Source organism: Panthera tigris, chromosome C2, assembly GCF_018350195.1.
Source record: "Panthera tigris isolate Pti1 chromosome C2, P.tigris_Pti1_mat1.1, whole genome shotgun sequence".
Taxonomy (NCBI): Eukaryota; Metazoa; Chordata; class Mammalia; order Carnivora; family Felidae; genus Panthera; species Panthera tigris.
The window spans coordinates 156886381-156892380 of record NC_056668.1 but is presented as its reverse complement, the minus strand read 5'-3'; positions in this window follow the sequence as shown (position 1 = coordinate 156892380).

Below are 6000 nucleotides of genomic sequence, written 5' to 3'. Positions count from 1 at the left end.
AGAGGCCTTGAGATCGTGTTATTGTTTCTACCAACAAAGAACAGAGGGAATACACAACAGTCATGGGTCATCAATGATAGGATCATGGCCTTGTGGTGAAAATGATTCACCTTTCTCCTGAGGGGCGGTCTTACATGAGCACTCTAGGAAGTTAAAGATGATGGGTCCCTATTTTGCATTCTTTTTGAACAGTCTAATGTGAAACTTTCCTCTTGCACCATAATTATGCTTCATGAGTCTCTCAAAATACATCATCATATGCCACTGGAAGATGGCCTAGTGCTGGTGGCTAAAGAATACAGATTTTTCTCTAAAGGGGAACAGCAGGAACATGCTGGAATTGCTCTGTGGGCTGGAGATCTGGTGGATGAATTCTTGGCTCAGGAGTGACTTAGCAGCTATGCTGTGCCTTCAGGCATTCAGCATTTTCTCTTCCTGTTGACTGAGGGAAAGCATTTGTACAGGAATGAGTTGAACCTTTTCATCGACTACCTGAAGACCAGGAAAGGGCAAATGGAAGGCTTTGAGAGGCTGAGTCTTTGACTAGCAGTGGTCATTCCTCATTGCAAGGCAGAAATACCCCCATTGTGGGCAAGACACCCCACACTTATTCCAACCCTTGGAAAGTGATCGTTCTCAGGCCCTCATTTCCCACTTCCTGCTAAGTCTCCATTGTTAGGGGACAGACCCGGAAAGGCTCTCCTTTCACCAACAGGATTGGTCAACCCCAAAGGTCTGTTTCCCCCTCCCTTGCTTCCAGTAACCCCTCCAGGAGACCTGTTCCTTTGGGATGCCCCCCTCCCAAGCATGCCAAGTGTCCATTACTTGGGGAGAAACCAAACCTTCTAGCATCACCACCTGTTCAGTGCTGCACAAGCAGTCAGCTCAACCCATTTCTTTGCTGAACTAAGGGAAGCTCCACTGAGCCAGGAGAACAAGGTGGCTGCTGCCCATATGGTGGGTGGCTTCACCCTCCTTCAAGGATCAAAAATCCTACGTGACCTGCTTCACTGATGTCCAGGTAGTGGGTACCAACGTGCTTCCCTTCTGTCTGATACATGGTCCCGTGGAAATGTTTTTCATGTTTGCAATCTCTTGGTGCCAAACTAGAGATTTGTGGAAGGTTATTGTTGTAGATACGGGATCCTGAAGTTGTTCGATTATATACATATTAAAATATAATAAAAAACTTTTAGCTTTTACATTACTGGCTGCCACTTTTTAAGATGTTTTATTGTGAAATAATTATATTTACAGAAAATTCCCAAATATAGTACAAGGAGTTCCCTTTATTCAGCTTCCTCTAAAGTTAACATCTTATCTAACCATGGTACATTTACTAGGAAATTAGTATTAGTACAATAATATTAACTATATTATAGACTTTATTCGTATTTTACCAGTTTTTCTGCTAGTATCATTTTTCTGTTTTGGGAACTATTCTGGGTACCACATTGCGTTTAGATTCCTTTTAATTTTGTCATATTACAGTTTTTTTTATTATGAAACATTTTAAATATATAGAAAATTTGAATGATGAGTACAATGAACACCTATATATTCTGTATCAACAATTGTTAGCATTCTGCCATTTCTTAAGTTGTACATATAATTGTGTAAATAAAAATTTTTTCTCAACATGAAACTAAGTTGCAGAGTTCATGACATCCCGCCTTTAAATACTTTAGCCTTTGGCATGCATCTCCTAAGAATGGGAGCATTCTCTTATGTAATTATGATACTGTTATCATACCTCAAAAGTTAATAATAATTCTATAATATCTAACATCTGTTTCCCTGATGTGAATTTAGCCATTTGTCTCCCAAAAGCTTTTGTTGTCTTTTTAATTTTTAAATTTATTTTATTTTAGTTTTTTAAAGTTTATTTATTTTAAGAGAGTGAGCAGGACAGAGGCAGACAGAGAGGGAGAGAGGATTCCAAGAAGGCTCTGCACTGTCAGTTACGGCCTTTTTTGAAAACCAGGATTTAATTAAAGTTTGTGCATTACATTAAAAAAAAAACTACCCCCCCCTTTTTTATATTAAGTAGGCTCTACGCCCAGCATGGGGCTTGAACTCATGACCCCAAGATCAAGAGTTGCACACTCTATCCACCAAGACAGCTAGACACTCTCATTTGGTTTTTATGTGTGTTTAGTTTCTTCTAATCGAGAATAGTCTTCCTACCTCTGTTTTCTACCTTAGTGATACTGAGTTTGAGTCCAAGCCACTTGTCTTATAGAATATCCTATATTCTGGATCTGTCTTCTTGTTTCTTCACAGTATCACTTAACTGTCCTACTCCCTGTATTTTCTGTATCTTAGAAGTTTGGTTTAGAGGTTTGATTAGATTCAAGTCCTACATTTTGGCAAGGGTATTTCATAGGTGGTGATATTTCCTAATGCATTGTATCAGAAAGCACACAACAGTTGGCCTGCTGGGAATTCTATGCCAGATCCCTTGGGTGAGGTGGTGACTGCCATGGAGTAGGTAGGTTTTTCCCTTCAGGCATGATACTTTGCGATGAAGTAAATATCCTATTCCTCAACAAATTTTACCTAATTGTTTTAGTGTCCATTGATGATTCTTGCCTGATTCAATTATTATATTGGACCCTCCCTTCTTTTAATTAAAGTATAACATCTTAAGTATTCAGTTTACTGAGTTTTAAAAATTGTACACACCCAGGTAACCAGCACCCAAATAAGGTATAGACATTTCCATCACTTCAGAACATTCCAGGCACTCCCCTATCTCTCCTCAGCCCTTTCTGACTTCTGTCACCTCAGTTTTGTCTGTTCTTATGGTTTATGTAAATGGAATCATGTAGACTTATTGTGGTGATCATTTTGCAATGTACACAAACACTGAATCATTGTGTTCCACACCTGAAACAAATATATTTGTTATACTTCAACAATTATGCCTTAACAACAAAAAATATATTAAAAATAATTAAAGACATGCAAAAAAATAAAGTGTACAATGTAATGATCTGATACACATATTTATTGTGAAATGACTATAAGTTTGGTATATTTTCATTTCTACTTTGCAATGTGAATTCAGATGTCTGTAGGCTTAGTCCTTACTCTGCCTCTGATTTAATTTCTGTGACTTTGCAAAGGTGATTTAATTACTCCTGGGTGCTAAAGTCTGTATCAGCTTCAAATACCTTTCATATCAAGTTAGAATCACTTCAAAAAGAGAAAATTCAAGAGAACATTTTAGATGAAAACAAGTTAATTATTTTTTTATTACTCCTAGCCCAGAATTTATAATATGACCATGAACATGAATCCTAGCCAATATTGTCTTTCTTTAGGGAGTCTGCCAAGTACTTATATAGTGATTTGTGTCCACATTAGGTTTGGGGTCTTTCTGTCCTCCTTCTGTTGATGTGAAGGCTCTCAGCATAACCTATTGAGGGGCAATTGAGCACTTGCCATGTCTGTTCCATCGGACTCCACCTCTCTGGCCTTGGCTGTCTGGACATTGAGTAAAGTGTTGGATACAAGGGAAGTCCAACTCTACACTAGTCAATGATCCAAGTGGCCTGATTGGATAGCATCAGTACAGCCAATCAGATTCTGTTTTGGGAAATGTGGAGTTAGCCAAAAGAGACTGAGGTGGACAGCATAAGGAGGAAAGAAGTGAGAAAATGCTGTCAAGCTGAAAAGGGACCATGACAAGTCCCTGGCAAGGCAGAGTTAGGAGTGGGGAGAAAAGGAGGAGTTAAAGGGGAATAAGCTAGTGTCATTCACCAACCAGAGCCAGTCTGTTTGATGAAAGTCATGTGTGTGTGTGTGTGTGTGTGTGTGTGTGTGTGTGTGTGAGAGAGAGAGAGAGAGAGAGAGAGAGAGAGAGAGAGGGAGAGGGAGGGAGGGAGAAAAAAAATCACAATTGGTAGTCCCACCTCTCCCTTAGTGGCAGACCAAATCGACCAAGTATACTGACTATGCTGAGAGATGTCTTCCAGCCTCTCTGGAGTGGGAAGAAGTCACTCTCTCTTTTGGTCTCCTCTGGAAGGTCAACCAGCACTTTCATGAAAAGAACCCTCCAAAACATATTGGATATATTAAGTTTGGACCATAGCAGTATTCTTAAAAGAGAGAAACCCCAGAGCAAAGGGTTCTATACAATGAAATAGTGCTGGTGGTACAGCCTGTTGTGCTTTCTGATTTTTAATGCCATTTTCATGGTTTCCCTTAGATTCTTCCTAATCCATCCCATTGAGAAAATGTTTTGTTTTATTCATTTTTCAGAGACAGAAAGAGACAAAGCATGAGTGGGGGAGGGGCAGAGAGCGGAGGACACACAGAATCCGATGCAGGCTCCAGGCTCTGAGCTGTCAGCACAGAGCCTGATGCAGGGCTTGAACTCACAGACCATGAGATCGTGACCTGAGCTGAAGTCAGAAGCTTAACTGACTGAGCCACCCAGGTGCCCTTAATCCATCCTATTTTAAACATCATCGATGCCACAAATCAAAACCACATTAATGCTAATAAAGCAATCCTAAAATTTTGATACAAATAAGGATGAGTTTGGTTATGCACATATCATAATCGTGGCACTGAACATTGCAAAGGCAAACCCACAAAGCACAAAGCAGGGCAGCTACATGCTGTATATGCATGTGGTTGGACAGAGCCTGAAATCTGTTTCTTGATTTTTGGATGTCTTTCCATATCTCTCTGAATTGGGTGTTAGGGAAATGGTGTGTACATTTGCATAGGGATGAACAGCTCTTGGGAGCAAGGAGAGCAAGGCCCTTCTCTCCTCCCTCTTTGAGATTCTATTTTCCTGTGTGTCCTTGCTCACTCTTGCACCCATATGTAACAGTGTTGGAGCTCACTTAGATTGTGCAGTGTAATGCAGATAAGTTCCATCTGTGTTCAGTGACCATCTACTGTGCTGCCCAACCCATTTGGGACTAGACACTGTGTTATAGAGAGAATCTAAGGCATTCACAGGCTAGAGGAGAAGCAGTCAATTAATTGTTTTATTCCTGGTCACATCCCTAAAACAAGAAGTACAGGAGTGCCTGCTTTTTCCCAATTAAAAATTTTTGTGTAAATAATGTTTTGTCCAACATGTCAAAATATCATCCAACATATTCCTTTTACTTTGTGCTGGGTTGGAAGTCTCCACAATGGAATTCACTGTTGCCAACACCTCTGTGAAAGAAGATATCTAACCATAGGACACTAGAGCCTGGCTTCGAGTTGCTGTGCCTCTCCACCTGGCCTCACCATTGCAGGGGACGTGCAGAGTTTAGAGCACATGTTTAGTGAAGGGTAAAAGACAGTTTCCTCCATGATACATGGACTGTCATCACAGAAGCCAGGTGTTACTTCTCTAGGGATTCAGAATTAATTTATTCATCAAATATGAGTGACTTATGTGTCAGGTACAATTCTAGGACTTGCTTTACAGCAGTGAACAAAATCGACAAGGTGTGCATCCTCATGGAGCTTCCCTATGGGAAGATAGCAAACACTGAGTAAACACTGATTGTGACATGGGGGCACAAAATATTCTTCATCTGCTGAGAGCAAAGAGCATTGGTATCCTTTGCTCTTTGTTCTGAGCATTGGTATCCTTTGCTCTTTGCTCTGAGGGACTGACATCCACATTGGGGACGCACAGGAAGATAAGTCCAGTAGACTATGTCTCTAGCTAAAGGTGTCTTCTCAAAAAAGAGGGCTGGTGAGACTCCCAGGCTTTGTCTGCGTTATTTCCAGGGGAGACAATCTCCCCACCCCACCCGCATCTGAACCTGGACCAAGACAGGTAGACCTGTAGCTCATCCCTCTCCAGGGAGCACCTGGTTATATAAAGAGTGTGGTCTCTGTGAGTTAGGGGATCCTTCTCTCCCAGACTATGGAGCTCTCCAAAAGTGTCATGACTTCCCAGCATGAGTGTGAAGCATTGAAAAAAAAAAAAAAAAACCAGCCAAATTTGTATTCAGACCAAAGCTATGGGAATCATAGCTT